The following is an 18,331-nucleotide window of genomic DNA, read 5'->3' as shown; positions in this document are numbered from 1 at the left end:
ACTTCCATGGAAATAACCCCACAAAAGCAGGCAGTGGGATGTCTTCCATCTCTCTCTGTCCCTGGACCAGGGGTCTGGGGTACCCCCTCCTTCTTCACCCTCTCCCAGACATACCTCCTATCACCTTCAAGAACATGTTTCTGCTGGTAGTGTCAAGACAGGAGGTCAGATATCATGGCTCACAAAGAGCCACAGAAGTGTTTCCTCATGGACCCTGCTCCCATGTGGAGGTTCTGGAACTGTGACCATCCCTTCAGCTGCCACAGTGTGATTTTGGGCAAACCACTGTCAGCTGTGGCCACAAGTGACCCTCCAGAAGAAAAGGATGCTCCTGTCATCTCATCAGGCAGGATCCATCCCTCACCCCAGAGGAAATCCTGGAGCCCACTCATGGTCTTCTGTGCTCCCATGGCATCCTTGGGCAGAACATTTAGCCAAGGAGAAGTTGCTTTCAAGACACACACAGGTGCCTGGTAGCAGTAACCCTGCAACACAATGGCTTGATCAGCAGCTGGATGTAGGCTCTGCAATCCACTCCCAGTGTGAGCATCACACACACTACTCAGGCACCACTTCAGTTCATGGATCTGCCTCTTAGACCCACACCCCTGGCTCTGCCACCACCTCTGCCAGCCTGCCAAGTGGCTCCTCCAAGGCCTGGGAAAATGAGGGGTCCATCAGATCCAAAGCACAGCTCAGAGGCAGTGGCACTGCATGAGAGCTTAGCTCTGAATAGCTAAGTGTACACCTCAGTCAAGAGGAAGGGACTCTGGGCTCAGGAAGCACCTGCCCTTCTGCTCTTCCAACCTCTACAGGACAGGGACCACTCTGGCATCAGTCAGCTCCAAGATCCTGTGGGCCCAAAACAGTTCATTAGCAAAAATCAGGTTCCTTCCTTAAAAGGTAGCATGTTGGATGAGCAAAAGTTATTTGACTTCATTGATTTTAGAACTACTGACAAGAAAAAAAAATGCACAGGTTTTGGTTTTTCACACTGTGTTCTCTAGGCAATTGTTTTAAAGACAGTGACCTTTTTTCATGTCTCTAAGCTTGGAGAGATTGAAACTGAACATTTTTACAAAAATCAAAACAATTTTTTTTAAAGTTTTATTTTTTTAAAGATTTTGAGCCCCAATTTCATTTTGATCTAAAAATAAAACTTAAAAATCTTCCTTTTTTCAATATCTTTAAAGAAATGAGACTTCATATGATGAGACAAGAGACAGGTACACAAGTAATTGCACATTGTGGCTCACAATCTCTGGGTCATGGCCACAAAGACTGCCTCCCCCTACCCTCAGATGAAGGGGCACATGCCAAAACTCTAGCATTGCTGCAGTGATCTCTTAGCACATGCCCCACTTTCCTCCACACTCAGTAGCTGCAAATCAGGATGCAAGCTGTTCCTCTCAGGCCCTTCCTACAGAATATTTATGGTGCATTCACATCCTAAAAGAATTTAAGGTTCAAAACAATTGATTAATTTGCTCTCCAGTGCTAGGGAGAAGTCATGTCCCTTACGGAAGGGCATAATGAATTCTAATTATTCAATGCAAGCAGAAAATGGTTATTTTAGATTAAAATGTTCTCCCCTCATCATTGCCCTGGTTCCTTCTCTCCCACACAAAATTAAATGCTTTATGTCACCTCTACAGTCTGGAGAATACAAAAGTATCTTCAGTCTATATAAAGTCAGTCTCAGAAGCTAAGTTCACTGCTGGTCCCTAATGCAGACAAACATTTCACAGGCTGACTACTGCCATCTAGGAGATGCCTCTGGAGACCCAGGAGGGAAATCAGGATTCCTCCCTTCCTTGGTTGTATGGTGTCACTACAGAATGGCACAACACATCAGGTCCCAAAGGGGCCTTGACCTGTGGGCAAGCTCCCCCTCCCAAACTAACCCACACCGACTACACCCCACTCCTCACTTTCCATAGCTATCATAAAAACCTTGACATTTACTTCAGTATTTTGAAATATTACAAATAATTCACTTTCTCCAAAGCCACTGCCACACTCAGAATGAGTGGAATCACTGTCAAGGGCACTGCACAACATTAACCAACACAAACAACAGTATAACAAGTAGGACCTCTGCTCCTCAGTCAATTAAGAAAACATCACCCGTGATCTATTCCACAGGTTTGGGCTGGTTTCTCTTACATCCCATTTCCATATGAAATGCTCTGTCATGTGTCAACAAATCTTCCCTGTAGGGTCCCCACAGCCAGGTTTCAGGCAGGGCCTGAGGGGAGGCTGAGGGGACTGGCCAAAGATGACCAAGGGCATAGCTGCAAGTGCTGCAATCCAGCCTCATCCTGTCAATTCCATCCAATTTGCTTTCACCAAAAAAAGAAAGACTGGAGCATCCCATTCTCTATGAGATTTTCCCGCAGTGCTGGCAAGCTTCAACTGCACTAAAACAATTGATTTAAGAGAAAAACACTAACCCACCTAGTACAAAGAGAGATTAAGAAGCAGCCTCTGCTCTGGGCTGTTCTGCCTTACACATACAGGCAAAGCACTCAAGAGGAAATGAACATCTACATTTTAGCAGTGGGCCACACAGACACAGGGACCTAGGTCCCTTCAAGACATATTTTTTTCCTGAATGTCTTTGTCCTGTGCTTTTTGGAGGTTATTTTAGATACCTAAAGACAGGGCTGAAGCAGCTGTGGGCAGAGCTGCCTCCTTGCCTTGCTGGGCTGGTATTGTGCAGGACAGGGCAGCTCAGCTGCCAGCTCCAGCCTATAGAGAAGCTCAGCTAGAGCAGAGCCTAGCAGGTTTTTCCAAGATAACCAACAATCTTTTTCCAACAACTTCTGCCAGCAACTTTAAGCTCCAAGTACCAAAATCCCTGAATCTTTCCTACAGTGGCCTCCCCACGGAGAGGCTGGTAGGCCCAGCAGCATCGATACCTTCAGTGATATCTGCTGACCTGAAACTGGCACACCTCCATGATAGAAGGAGCACACAGCAGCTCTAGTGCCCATTCAGCCTGGACCCTGCCATCTCCTTTATTGCATCACCCCCTCTAGACTGCTTCACCAGGCTCCTTCAAGTTCCTGGTGAATACCTCCAAGGCAATGCTGACCCAACACTCATCTGATTTCCAGAGAAAAAATGTCTTAGGGGTAGCACCAGTGTTGTCATTGTGGAGAGTGGCAAACACCTCTGCTATGGACATCCTTGCACATGTCAAAGGCTCTGCACACAGAAGATAGTAAAAAAAGATAGCTGGCAACTCCTAGTGAAAGCAAATTATCATTTTGCAAAGAAAGTGTAAGTAAGTAATTTTCTTCCGTAAAAGAAATTTTGCCACCAGCTACAGGAGAGCTTAGCAGCAACCCCTGCACAGATGAAGCAAGCAGTGCTTGGGCATCAGCAATTGTCCTTGCTGCAGGACAAAAGGGCTGGGGCAGAGAGCAGCCTGCAGCAGCAAAGGACTCTCCTCTCTCCAAACTACAGTGGAAAAAAAAAAAAGAAGGAGCAGTTTAGAATCATTCCTCAATCCATCTACCTTCTTAAAAAAAAATTAAAAGGCAGCAAAGAGCATTTCCAAGTGTGTCTTTGTACACTACTGTGTGTAAACGTGAATCCAATTAACTTCAAATTTAACTACTAATGAAATTATCTCATTTTGCTATCAGCTCAGCTCTCATCCATGGCAGTAATTAACCACTGGGGGTTGTCACTCCCAGACACATGACACAAGGACTCCCCCAAGCTCAGGTGCTTCAAACCCGTGCAGAATTCATTACCCTGACAGTGTGAAAACCCTTCACTTTCAATACCACTGGGCACCAACGCATTTTTTTCCCTTTATCTAACAGATTGTCAGTAACAGTATGAAAGAAATGAGCCCACTGGACACGTAATTAATTACAGCAAAGGATACATCAGAACATGTAAGGGGTTCAGGTGGTGGAAAGGGGCTCACAGAGCCCCTTTACCACTGTCTCGCAGCCACCAGCAGGGCTGGTGATTTTCCTTTCCACGATGCACCATGGTCTGCACTGAGGGAAGCCAGGCCTCTGCCCCCTGCCCCATGCTCACAGCAGGTGTGTGATTGCCACTGGCTCAGAAGCATGGTCAAGAATGAGGCAGTGCTCTGGGTTAATGGGGTAATGCCACCTCTTCAGAGTCAGAGGTTCAGTAGGTCAGCAATACTGAGAAAGTCAGTCCAGCAGTGCCGGTGAATTCTCCCACTTTCCTTGCAAGTATCATTACAAGACATCAGACCATCTGAAATGGCTACCCAAGGTAGTACACACCCTGTCTAAAATTACACAAGGTACCACCCAGAACCAGAGTTCCCCACCCAGCAGAGACTAGCACTGCTCTAGGCTCCACCTCAGGTATCCCGGCCCAAACTAGATCCCTTACAGACCTGTCCAACAGCACAGATCAGAGCTCTCTCCTCCCCGATCCACACAGAGGCTGCTGCCTCACCTGACTCTTCATGTCTTTCCAGAAAACTATTTTTAAAAATGCAGGTTTGCACTAGGCAAACTAGCAATGAAGAGATGCTGTCACAGTAGCCCTCAGAGCTGTGCAATAAGCTGGGCAGGTGCTTCCAAGCACCATCCCATTCACTCCAGGGTTCTACAGCTCCTTGCCTGGCAGCCTCTCTGTGCAAGGAATCCTTATGCTTATACGTGGCATTCCTTATACGTGCAGGGATGCCACGTAGCAGCTGCAGCAGGGCACCAGCAGAATTGATAAACCACTTCCAGAAGGCCTCCCCGATGGATTAACTTGGCTTTAGACTGTGCTGTCTTCAAAATGACCTTGCATGGTCTCTAAGACTCCACACTGTGATGGGAGGAGGATGGCACTCCTGCTGTGGTCATGTTCCTGGTCCTGTCACACAGCACTTCCATCGTCAAGTGCCTTCAAACATCACTGGCAGAGGAAGGGACCTGCACCGTTGCTGTTCTGCTGCTAGGACCCCAGAGGATTGCTGGCCCCAGCAGCCTGCGCATGTTGCTCTCTCTTTGGTGGGCTTTGGCAGCCATCCTGCCATACCAGGCATCTGCTACCCCAGATATGAGGAAGCTGTGGTGCCTTACAGGAAGGGATGTCATTTTTTAACATCAGAAAAAAAAGTAATTGGCAGTGATGCTTTTTGGGTACCACTTCAACTCTGGGCAGCAACCCCAAATTTCTAGCCTATTTCAGTGAAATTGATTACCAACACTGACTTTTATTCTGAAAACCCCTTTTCCCACTTATAAAATCTCCCTTTCTTCCGTGAAGAACTTAATCATGCTAACCTGGTTGTTTCAACTGTTACCCCAAATAAAATGTTTTGGTCAAATGCACAATGACTTTATCAGAAAAGACCTGACGAGCTCCATCAATTGGCTCTTGCTCCCTTTGCCACCTGGGGGTGTGTGTGTATCACCTAGGGTGTGCCCAGGGCAGCAGCATGGGGCATTGGTGTACCCAAACAAGAGAAAATCATGTCCTAAAAAAGCTGTCTGGTTTTATCACACACAAAATGCTGCTCCACAGCAGCAGCACACTCATTACTGCCTCAGGTCCAAAGCCTCTGAGCACATGCCCCAACATTCAGTCCTGCCCAAAAGTCGCTCAGACTCTGTATCCCATGGATGCCTGCAGTACAGCATTTCATGCCATTCTACTGGGAAAGGAGATGTCACCAGCACAGGACTCCAACACACTGAATTGCTGCTGTTAATGAATAACTCCCCTCCTGTGCTCATCTTGCTCTATTTGTGGACATCAAACCAGTGTGGTGTGCTTACTGTGATGAGTTACCTCTCCTGCACCTAATTAGAGGCAGATAAAACAGTGGTAACATACAGATCACCTGTAATGATTTTGCTGACTCGATTATTCTTCTGACAATTAGCTCTGGCTGCCAAAGCCTCACAGGAATGTCAAAGTCTACTTCCTACAAAGCAGGTAATGTCACAGGTATGACCATGAAATCAATAATGAGGCACAGCTCTTGCAGAGGGCATTCAGGTCAGATGGAACAGCCCTTAAATTAAACATTGATAAGCAGAACACAATTATCCATCATGTTTAAGTGCCTGCGTGAAATTAGCAGCCAGGGAATGGGAGCAGTGGGGGAAAGATTAGTGGAGGAGGTATTGAAATGCGCAGTGTCCACTGTGACTGGGGCTGCAAGGGCTCATGACAGTGGCACCGTAATCTGCTATCAGAGCCATAAAATTCAGATTAAGCACACTGCATGGAAACAGGGGCTGCAGATGTGGGTCTGTTTTTCTCCTCATCTGCAAAGAAGCAGCAGATGTTTACAGGACTCCAAAGCTGCCTTTCATAGCAGGTGTCTCTGTTACTCTGTCCACTGGCCCAATTACACTTTTAAGAGAGAGACAGGGCAGATAAAAGAGAAAGGAAGGAAGACTGATGCTTTCTGTCAGAACAAAAACGCAGTGAAAAAGTACAGATGAATACGCCAGTATGTTTTCTCTGTGATTCCTAAGAAGGAGTCCTGGAGCTACAGAGTGCTCTGCCCTCAGTTCCATCTCCTCTGGAAATCTCTTTTGTCCTGCTGCATAAAACTCCTGTTCCTTCTTCTGTGCAGCAACGGAGCTCTTGCACCCTATAAACAACTCAATATTCCAGCTTGTCACATACTTTTTAGGGTTGCTAGGATGAGAAAGTTTTTTCTGCAGATCTGAGCTGCACCATCATCCACCTTGTTCAAAGACCACCTGGTTCTCTTGTCCCTCCTGAAACACATGCAAGGTTAGAATTCCACAGGTTGACCCCTTCATTCAATGCACACACTCGCAATGTATTGGATGGGACATCTGTGTGGCAAATAGGGAAAAATATCCCAGACAGACAATATCTTTGCAAGAACCCACTCTCACCCTAATTCTTGTGTGGCCAACAACTAGCCACATACTAAAATGCACCTGCATAATTTAGCCTTTCTCTGCCCCATAATAAATGACATCTTCAGGCCTTGCAAGGTTTCTCTTTATTGAGCCCAGGTGGGGCTAGCAGGCCCACCACTGGTTGGGGCAGGGCAAAACATGGCCTGGGTCTCGGGAGCTCACAGCTCTGCATGTGGAGGGATGTGGGGAAGTGTGGGTATGGATGGGATGCATGGCAGAATGATGGAGATGATCCCACCACATTAAATTACACACCACCACAACTTTAACTTTCTCATCTATCAAGGGGACACCAAAAGGCAGGGAGGGCAGATGGAGGTGAGAGCAAGGATGATGAGATCTTGTGGGAGGACACGTGGTGGTCTGGATCCATTAAATCCATTTTGTGGGGCCCTTCCCCTCCCACACCTCCCTGGAGAACAACAGAGGAGGAGCAGGTGACAAGCAGCATGGGGCATTCTGCAGCAGCTGCAGCAGAACCCTGAAGAAGAGGGTTCCTTGGGGGAGGCTGAGGGTTCCCTGAGGGAGGCTGCCTGGCACAGTCTGTAAATCTCACACAGGTCCATGTCCCTGCACAGCTACTGCATGCCTAAATCCTGGGAACTGCTCCCTTACTGAAGAGCACAGTCCCTCCCAAAGGAGGGACCAAACAGACACAATGAGGAGGAGGTGGCAGATCACAGAGGTCATGTCACGTTTGCATTTGTGCCAGTGCCAGACAAGACCTTTAATAATGAAACCTTTACACTAAGAGACAGAAATGCCCCAACAACTTGAGTTGTGTAAACCTGGAGTTTATGCAAGCAGAGAGCTCTTTATTTGGCATTTTACCTTCAAGAAGTTAATGGGTGCGTATCGAAAACGTTCTGAAGATGATAGAATATTTGATTTTATTTTTTAAAAAGAAGTTAAATCTCATTTTCAAGATTAAAATTACTTTGCTATATAAAATTTAAGACAGTGAGGACTGATATAAAAGATGTCACAAATACATCCAAGAAGTGCATACTGCTCTGGGCTGGTTTTACTTTATTTGGTACTTTCTGTTAAACTTTCTTCAGATCTGGAGTTTTTTAAGACAAACATTTTGTTTGTCTATTTGTTGTGGGTCTGGTTTAGTTGGGTTTTTTTTTAATATGAAATAGACCCAAACAAAGCAAAAATCTTAAATCTTTTCACAGCTGTTGGATCTGCAGGGCCCTGCCACAGCCAAAAGGATGGACCTTCATGAGCTCAGCAGGGACCCACAGAAAAGGCTACAGAGGCACAAGGACCCAACAGCCTAAGCTTGAATAAACCCCCACTGGTTCGTGGTCCAGGGGTCAGTCCCCCTACTGGTGTGGCAGAGAAGCACCTTCACAGATGTTAAGTTTCAAGAGCAGGGGAAGGCAGCTCATCCTGGCTCCGACAGGATGGGATCTTCTGTTGGTCGAGATCTCAAAGATGAGACTGCTTACATAACACTGAAACTGGTGGAGGTACTCAACTGGGTTTCAAGTCTGGTCAAAGTTTCACTGGAAAACTGCCTGAAATTGGCTCCTCTTCCCCTTCTTATTTCCATGGTTCACAGTGCACGGCAGGAAGAGCCAAAATTGCAGGCAGTTTGGATGTGGGAACTGCTGAAGCAGAATGAGGGAAGCCAAGTGAGCTTCCAGAGGTTCTGGAAAAGAAATGAAGCAGGGAATGCAGACTGGAAGCATGGATGCACAAAGGTGTGTATAGGATAGAGACACACATGGGCTTGTCCTCCTGCTCTGGTCATACCACTGGTGCCAACTATATTGATCTGCAGTTTTCAATATTTCAGAAGATATTCACTGCACACCAAATGCTCTCCTGAACAATTTGCATTCATTTGAAAATGACATCAAGTGTTGCCTACAAAGGCAAAAAACCCCATGTGTCTATTTAGCTGAGAGACCAGTTAGCCTCCTCCCATCAAACAGACATGTTTAAAACAGAGAGAAATGAAATCGCACATAAAAATAATGGGCTTACCATCATGGCAGGTCTTAGCCTACAAAATGTTATTTTTTGGTTAAGTGCCATTCATCATGCAGTGTAATTCACAAGCAGCAATGAAGTAAAACTTTCAAATAGGAATAATAAAACCAACTTTAAAGAGTTCAGAATTAAATAAATGCAAAAGAAAACCAAAATCAAAAGCCAAAATATAAAATAACAATTTGAAAACAAAATACCTCTTCCTGCTAAAATGTAGGAAGTGCCAGTTTGGCTGTTTTTCTGCTGTTGAGTAACATGTTTCTGCATTTCATATCACCTCACATCTTAGGTCTGAACAGCCTTACACACCTTACAACCACTGCCATATTAAAGAAGGGGTTTTTTTCATTGCCTTATTTCTAAAATGTACTCTAGCCAGCATGCTACATGCAGTGAATGAAAGAAATAGGAGAATTAAACCACGCAATGAAACAGCTTTCTGACGAATAAAGCTATGGAGATTTTAGGCTCCATTTACTCCTCAATCTAATTTTGCCCTCCAATGCACATTATGTCTGAAATGGGATCTCTTGTGGTTTGATCAGTGCTCTTAACGCATGCAGAAGCAACATATTCCCTTTATTGTTGTTTTCCTTCTGCAGCACAGCAATACTTCTAATAAGAGCAGCACAGCAGGCTTGGTGAGACTGTCTCCACAGTAATCACTGTGCTGTTGGAAAGATGTCGGATGACCAAGAGGATCAGCAGCATGAAAAGTTTGTGGTCTGGGGGATCCCTGTTCATGTAAATACACAGCTAGATGCTAAACACCCCAGAAAAATCATTAGGCGAACTGAGTTACCAAGAGATATTTAAATAAAACATTTTCCTTTTTTTTCTTTTCCACTGTTTGGATTTTTACAAATGCCCAAAAGATGTTTTCTGGCTTCTCTTTGCAATCAAGAAGACTAGAAGGAAACTACCATCAATATGTCAAGAACTATGAGCTCCTCTCACTGTTACCAGACTCCAGACAACTCCTTGGAGCTACAAGGGAAAAACCAAACAGTAGGACCTGTAGTATGAAAAGTAGCATTGTTAGCATTTTACTGTGGTGGCATGGATGCTCCCAAAAACTAATGGATATGTATGGGATATATGGGGAGAGGTGGCTGGCCTCCAATCTCTGCCTCATCATGAAATGGAAATCCAGATGTTTTCCAACCCCACATGTTCAGCCCATTTAACAAACATTTAAGTTACGAAAAGGGACATGCCAGCCCTGAGGAGTGGTCCTGCACATTACTGGGGTCCACAGCCTTGGCTCAGGCTGGTAGCTGCCCTGGGATCAGAGATCCTTCCCAAGGCAGGGCCTCCTTCAGCAGGGCTCAGATCTTCAGGATTCATTCCACAGACCTGGCTAAAAGAACTTCCTGTCCACAGACAACTCAGAGGGCTCATACCAGGCCATGCAGTCACCTCTGGGACCTTCCTAGGCACTGGGAAAGTGTGTGAGGAAAAATGGAGAGGCTTCTGAACCACCAGCTGCCACAATGGCCACTTCACGAAGGGCATCTGAGAATGCTGGTGACCTGGCCAGCAGGAGCAGGGAGGTTATTCTCCCACTGTACTCAGCATTGGTGAGGCCACACCTTGAGTGCTGTGTCCAGTTCTGGGCCCCTCAGTTTGGGAAGGATGTTGAGACTCTCGAGTGTGTCCAGAGGAGGGCAACACCAGGCTGGTGAGGGGCTGGAAACATAAACCCTCTGAGGAACAGCTGAGGGACCTAGGGGTGCTCAGCCTGGAGAAAAGGAGACTTAGAGGTGACCTTATCACTCTCTACAACTTCCTGAAAAGAGGTTGTAGTCAGGTGGGGTTGGTCTCTTTCTCCAGGCAGCAGCTAACAGAATGAGAGGACACGGCCTCAAGCTGGATCAAGGGAAATATAGGTTGGATATTAGGAAAAGGTTTTTCACAGAAAGAGTGATAAAATACTAGAATGTTCTGCCTGGGGATGTGGTGGAGTCACCATCCCTGGATGTGTTTAAAAAACAGAGTGGATGTGGCACATGGTTTAGTTGAGGTGTTGGGGCTGGGTTGGACTCAATGACCTTGAAGGTCTCTTCCAACCTGGTGATTCTGTCAGTCTGTGATTCTGTGATACCCCATCCACTGTAAGTGGGGCTGCCACTACCTGGGATATGCTGTGCTGTGATTGCTGTGGTATGAATTGCATGAAAAGGCCCTACTGTACAGGTGCTGCTCCAGAGCATCTGTATGACTATGATATGATATGATCTGACATGACATGACATGACATGACATGACATGACATGACATGATATGATATGATATGATATGATATGATACGATACATTATGTCATATCGGGAGGGGCAGGGCAGCCCACCTCCTCCTCCCAGCCTTGCAGCTGGGGTGACACTGAACCCAGGTCTGAGAACTACACAGGGTGGCCTGGAGAGGGTACTAGAATCCAGGCAAGCCTTCAGGCTGCAGAGCCCTGGGTCCTTGCCAGGTCCTGGTGGGCTTGGATGATCCCCAGCTTCATATTCCCAGCCATGTGTGGAAAAGCAGGTAAGCTGATCCAGCCAAGCAACCAGGAGAGAAGGGAGGACATGGCTTTCCAGGGACCTTGCAAAGGACAGCAGTGACATCCAGAGGGTTTTGGGAGCAGCAAGAGCAGAAGAAGAAGCCCAAACAGCATGCAACCCTGCCTCAGTGGGAATCCCTTTGGTCCCAAGCCACACCATTGCACCCCTTGCCAGCACCCAAGGACTGGTGATGCTCTGGCCCCTCATGTCACTGCTCAGGACCGCAGCATGTCCAGCCAGGCTCAGTGCAGTACTGCTGTGCTAGGGGCTGCCAGTGCTCAGCCAGATGCCATACGACCCGGGGCTTCACTGTCCTACCTGCTGCTATGCAGACAGACACCTCCCCAGACAGGGCAGTCCTGTCAATGCTGACATGGGTGAACACGACCCAGCAGCCTGCTGGTGCATCCAGAAACAGGAAGACATGAGTATACTGACAACTGGTTATTCAGCTTGCTACATAAGCACAGAGGAGGAGAAAATCCAACTAAACCCACGCTGAAATTTTTCATCTCACAAAGATCAATATTTATGATCTGCATCTGGAATTCATCTGAGATGGAGGGATTTCCAATCCAAGCATCACTGCTAATGTCATGAATGGTTTTCTACTCCTCACAGAACAAATATGTACACCCTCAATTATTACATCTTAATTAGGGTTCAACAAAGTCCAAGTCAACAACCTACATGCTGATTTTTCTGATATTTAAGTAATGTTTTTATTATCCTGGAATAAGATGAAAAGCTGAAATCAGGCACTTTACCTAGATTCTGTGATGGAAATAGTGAAGCTATGGAAATGTTGACACACTGGGGTTTCAGTATTTTCCACCAAATATTCTCAGTTGTCAAGTTTGAAATGTTTTACTCTCTTTGGCTGAAGGAACCTAAAACATGTCATTTGAAATCACTTTGAGACAAAATTTTATTTTTCATCTGCCCCATCAAGCAGCAGAACCAAATTAGTATTTCCAAGTCCCACCTCTTTCCGAGCTTTCTAGTGGGTGGACAGCATCTCATTACATAGTGAGATATGTATCTCAACTGATGCACCATGTAGTTAAAAAAATAACAAATGTGTGGATTACTTTATGGGAAGCATCCTGCAGTGAGTTCAGACCAGAGAACAGAAGGGATTGTGGGAAGGGATCTTGCTCCAAGCCCCTGTGAAATTCCCCTTCTGCCACATTAAAGCAGGACTGAAGCAATCAATCCATGAGCACCAGGATGGGGGGATGCTGTAGGGATGCCCAGCCATGGGACATCTTCACCCATCCCAAGACCTGGGGGCCGTGCAGCCTGCCTGGGTCTGGATGAGACACCTGGGGCTTGCTTGATCCTCAGCCATTACTCTTCAAGTGAGTACTCCCAGCTCACAATTTGACCTGCCTGCTCCTCCGCTGAAGACAGTGACCATGGACAAAAGCAGGACAGGAGAGTGGCCAGAGGAGGTCCCTGGCCAACTGTGGCCATCATGGTGTCAGAATTTATAACTGTATTAAATGGCATGACAGTTGACCACAATAAATCAGCTTCCCTTCTTTCCAAATCACAGACAATAAAAGGTTTGGCAGTGAAAGTAATTCATCATCATAAAGACTTGAGACATTCCAGCCTTCAATTTCACTCACATTCTCAATACACCAGAGAGAAGTGTTGGAGTTTTAGGGGAGAAAAAATATGAGGAGAGAAGAAAGGGGAAATAATTAAAAGAAAACATGAAGAAAGATTGGGCAGGGATAATTACAAAGATCAGAGAAAGGAGTACATTCAGGACAGCACTTTGGATGATGGGGGCAGAGCTGCTGTGTTCTCTGCAAGGTGTATGTGACACTGATCAAAGCTGATGTGCCCCTACCACCCCTACCGCCCCACTCCACAGGGAGGAGAGACTGGGACAGTGTCCCAGAGGGATACCTAAATTTCACACTCATTCCCCTCCTCTCCCAGACCTGTGGTGCCACTGCTGTTCCCTGCTGCCTACAACCTCTTTATGCCAGGTAGTGGGGACAGAGGAATGACGGTGATGACAGCAGCTAGCGCTGGTGGAGCACCATGCCCAAAACCATGACTGTGCATTCCCCTTAATGAGGACTGCAAATTCATTCTGTATCCACCCAGCAGGAGGGACCTCCCCTGCTGCACCAGAGGCCAGCTGCAGCCAGAAGAGCCCAGAGCAGCCACTACAGAAAGGGAGCATTTTGCTGAGGGTCTGCAGGCAGTGTCTTGCAGAGGAAAGCATAGAAGTAACTCCATGGTCTACAAACCCTTGGGTGACATGATGCACAGGAGCAGTGGCTTTCCATCTCTCCAAGGGGTCAAGCACAGGGGACAGGCACTCCTGTCCACCACAAGCTGGTCAGGGCAGGGAGGTAATATCACACAGAGCACCACAGAGCTGCTTTATCCATGTCACAGTACGGCCCAATGATATCCTAGTCATATGTTAAGAACTTAAAATCATGTCTCATTAGAACCCGAGTTAATATCAAAACTTGAAGGTAGTGAAGTCCCCAGAAAAGATGGATAAAATCTGTCTCCTGAGTAGTGAGGATGCAGCAGTGCATCCCTAAATCTATTAAGTGTACCCTGATACAATGGACAAGGTGTACCTGGCCAAAAGGTGATAATCCCACCTCTGCATGTTCCCTAAGATATGACGTGACTTCTGCAGCCTTGCACATCCTTACAGTGGAAGGCCACAGCAGCTGTACCTCTTTTGGTCAAGCATTTGGCTACAGAATGAACACTGGCCTCTCTGGAGTGGACAAAGCCATTGGGATGCTCTAGGGTAGGACATGAGGATTCATGGAGCACCTCCTGGTATGGCTTCAGCAGATGCAGGCAATGACACACAAAGCAGAAGTGTGCTCTGCAACCCTGTACCCCGTGTTCATGCGCCAGGTGTGATGTATGCCCTGAGTGTCCTTGTTATTGCCAGTGTTCCCTTATTCCTACAATGACCATCCCCAGTGCAGCCCCACAAGGAGAGATGGACAGCCGAGTCCAGCCATTCCCCAGCACTGCTGAGGGCACCAGTAGCCCACGTCTCCAAGTGCCACATCCAAATGGCTTGTAAATCTTTCCAGGGATGGCAACTCCGCCACTGTCCTGGGCAGCCCATGCCATGGTTGATCAGTCCTTTATTGAAGACGTTTTCCCAGTATCTGGTGTAAACCTTCCCCATCCTGAGACCATGTCCTCTTGTCCTGTTCTGTTGCCTGGGAGCAGAGCCTGACTCTGACCTGGCTCCACCCTCCTGTCAGGAGGCTGTAGAGAGACAGAAGGTCCCCCTGAATCCCCTTTTCTCCAGTAGGAGCCCCTTAGCTCCCTGTCTGCACCTAATAACGCTTGTGAGCCACATCCTTCCCACATCCATTGATTGTCTTTGGACTCATTCCAGCACCTCAATACCTTTCAGAGGTCTTCAACCACTGTCACTAAAACAATTACCTTCTCCCAGAAACAACTGCTGCAGCCTGACTCAGCTTGCCGCTAGATTTTATTTTTGTGGTGTGCAGAAGCACAGATGTCAATGCATCCCACTACTCACCTGGAAATATAATTTTGGTGGCTTGCACAGAAACTCTTAGATGTTTTGTTACTGTTGTGGGCCAAAAGAAAAAGCAATTAAGGAAGCATTTGAGCAAATTAGAATGCTTTCCTTTCCTTTCTTTTATTTCTTTTTTTTTTTTAATTATTTCCAAATTGGAGATCTACAACAGATTTCAGCATTTGTCTGACAGTGAGAAATTCTACCTGTTGGCTGAACTAGCCATTGATGTCCTAAAAGCTGCCAGCCAGCCCTGAGCACCTGAACACCCCAGCTGCCATGGCAGTGGGTGGCACAGCTGCATGTGAGCATCCCCAGGACCCAAACACCAGCATAAGACACTGTGCATGAAGCCCGCAGAGCACTTTCCACCCACCAGTGTGGAGCTGGTTTGACATCCTTTTTTTTTTCAGGGTGCTTCAGACCACAGTAAGCACATGATGAGGCTGCTCAGCATGTTTGCAGAACAAGCCCTAGGCCCGCCACAATCAGAACCACCATGAAGGCACCAGAACCCTCTTGTCTTAATCCTCTTGCTATAGCTGCTCAATTTAAAATTGCATTTATTATCCATACCACTGTGGTATTTGGGGCAGGGGGAAACAGATTTAATTAATTAGACATTGCAAAATCCTTAAGTAAAAGATGCTATGTAAATGCAAATTGTTATTATACATGCTTTGCACCAAATATGTTTACCATAGTTAAATTCAACATTTAAATCCACAGCCAAACTCCCAACAGAGTCAGGCTGTACATCATCAAAAGAGGCAGTTAATAGCCTGGGTCTTAGTGGGGTACAAGTGCCCTCGTTTGCTTTCTCAAATGCACTTCTTCTTTAATAGCAAGATAAGAATTCATAAAAATGGAAAAACTCAACAGTGTCGCAGTTAGACTCTGTCTTCTCATTAAAAATTACACTTTTGTTTTTCAGACTGGCTGCTTTCCACAGGAGTTTATGTGGCCTTTTCTCAAGTCTTTAACATGGCAGATCCTATTGTGAGTGATGAATAGATTATTGGGAAATGCATCTGCACTTTTATCTATTAAATGTAGAAACTAAGCTGTAACTCTTAGCATAACATTTCACTAGAAACCATCCATCTACCAACACCAATCTGCACTTCAAAACAGTCCTGCAAAAATTAAAGTATAATTCTGTGATTTTGTTCCATGCTTAAACAAGATCAACATTTCCAGGTAGGGACAGGTTATATGACCAAAACCTGTATATAGCCTCAAAAGAAGGCTTTTTATTTTTGTAATTACAACTAGGCAACAACAACAAAAAAAGCTACCAAAGCATTTTTGCAGAAGAAAAATATAGTATCAACAAATCCAAATATTTTCTTTACTTTCTCCAAAACTGTGCTAATTTGAGGATAGGGATGGGAGGGGAGAAAAAAAAAGAGGGAGAAGGAGTTGTGGAAAAGTTACATTACTTTTATTTCAGAGAGTTAGAACAGGAAGTACAAATTGAAATAACTTTCCATTGAAAAAACGCAAATATTTTTTAATTTTAAATCAAAATAATTTAATTCCTTTCTGTTTGCTGGTGGAAGCACAACTGTAAAACTGCTGCTGACTATCACCTGGATAACAATTCTCCTCAGTATCTTTAGGTGACCCTTCTTTCTCTCTCTAGGGCAGGTCCAACCCACCTACACAGGTCCAGCTTAAACTAAGTACTCCTCCTTCCCTCAATAGCCATTGGAAAGAAGCGGGCACATACTGATTAGAATCCCTAACCTTATATGCAGAAATTCTTTGGAGAAGTCACCTTCTGCTGGTGTTTTCTTCTTTCCACCTGGAGATCTTGCTACAGGAATGACCAACCACAGACCTCCTAAATGGTGAGACATCGGCAAAGACAGCCCAGTGCTGTGTCACTGTGAGAAGCAAGTATGTCCAGGTAACCAAGGGGGCCAGAATCCACAGCTGAAGTGTAAAGAGTAGATTTATTCCATCACCATGCTGGCACAACATGGACAAATATACTGCTAACTTTCATCTTAGCCAGAGCAAAAAGTGTGTGGGCTGTTCCCAGCCTCACATATCAACAGGCCTGTGCAACACTTCACAACGATGTGAATTTCCTCCATGCTTTTATGATCTCTGCTTTTATCTCTCTCCCAAGACAGGGAGCTCAAAAATGTCTGAGAACAGGCCTACAAGTCTCCATAAATACCTATTATCTCTACACAGAAATTCTACTTCTCAGAAAAGACAGAAGATAGAGCATAATTTATGTTTTCCCACACTGCTATTCTCCAGACCTTGGCATTTCCAGTTGCAAAGCCACCTAAACTATCATCCTACTGAACAGATCTTCTTTTTACAACACCTTTGTCCCAGTCACTCTTAAAATACAAAGTAGTAAATGCTATTTGTTTAAGGGACAAATAGTGTTTCCTAATGAAACCAGGTTTCTCATTGTGGGCAACAAGATCTGGATTTAGACCTGAATTCATGACAATAAACAACCTACAACTGCTGAATCAGCTAGACAGGAGATTCTTAGGTTCATTCTCTTTGACTACAGTAATATACAAATTAAAATAAACATCCCTGTTCTCCCCCAGGAACTGCCACCAGCAGATTACACAATCCTTTTCCCATCATTATTAAGGCACATTTTTACTTCTTGTTAATGAACTTATACTAACCCTGTATCACACTTTTGCACCTCTAAAATAATAGCAGTCTTCACCGTGAACATCAGGTGTGCATGAAGGAGAGAAAATTCTGTTTCATTATGTATTCCTCAAAGTTATCTATTGGGAGCTTTTTTTGCTTTTAAATGTTACATTATTATTTCAATCAGACACAAAAAATACTTAGTTGTCTCAGATGACCATCAAAAATGGTCCATAAAAGGCAGATCAAATACAACTCGAGACAGAGTTGGAATGCCAGCACTAGGTTCAGAGAGCAGAGCCTCTGAACTTTAGCCTTAAGCAGAGCAAAACTAAAAAGTAAAGAGAAGTCGAACTTGGAAAGAGGTTGTGACTTTGTTCCGATGTGGGATGTGTACCCAGAATCCAGCCAAGACCCAGCACAGAAAGGCAGCCTTTCCTTCTTTTGTGAGCCAAAGGGTTCAGTCTTTGACCACACTTCACCTCACGTATCCATACTGGTTAAATATTCTACCTGGATGTGCACACCTCACCACATACTCTTAAGACTGAACTCTTAATTTTTCTTGTGTACCCCTAAGACTCCTAATTTCCAAAGACATAAAAAGAAATAGTCAGATTTCAAGATGTTTACACAACCCAAATGTCCTCGCTTCTGCTTACACCCTTCCAGCCATTACCA

General features: G+C 45.4%; 1 protein-coding gene across 2 annotated transcripts in view; it reads right to left on the bottom strand.

Moving 5' to 3' along the window:
• PAX5 (paired box 5) overlaps positions 1-18,331 on the bottom strand; it is a 128,356-nt gene that overhangs the window by 31,450 nt on the left and 78,575 nt on the right. The gene's annotated exons all lie outside the window — the stretch shown is intronic.

The sequence above is a fragment of the Vidua macroura genome, chromosome Z, assembly GCF_024509145.1.
Source record: "Vidua macroura isolate BioBank_ID:100142 chromosome Z, ASM2450914v1, whole genome shotgun sequence".
Classification (NCBI taxonomy): Eukaryota; Metazoa; Chordata; class Aves; order Passeriformes; family Viduidae; genus Vidua; species Vidua macroura.
This window is presented reverse-complemented; position numbering and strand designations above follow the sequence as displayed.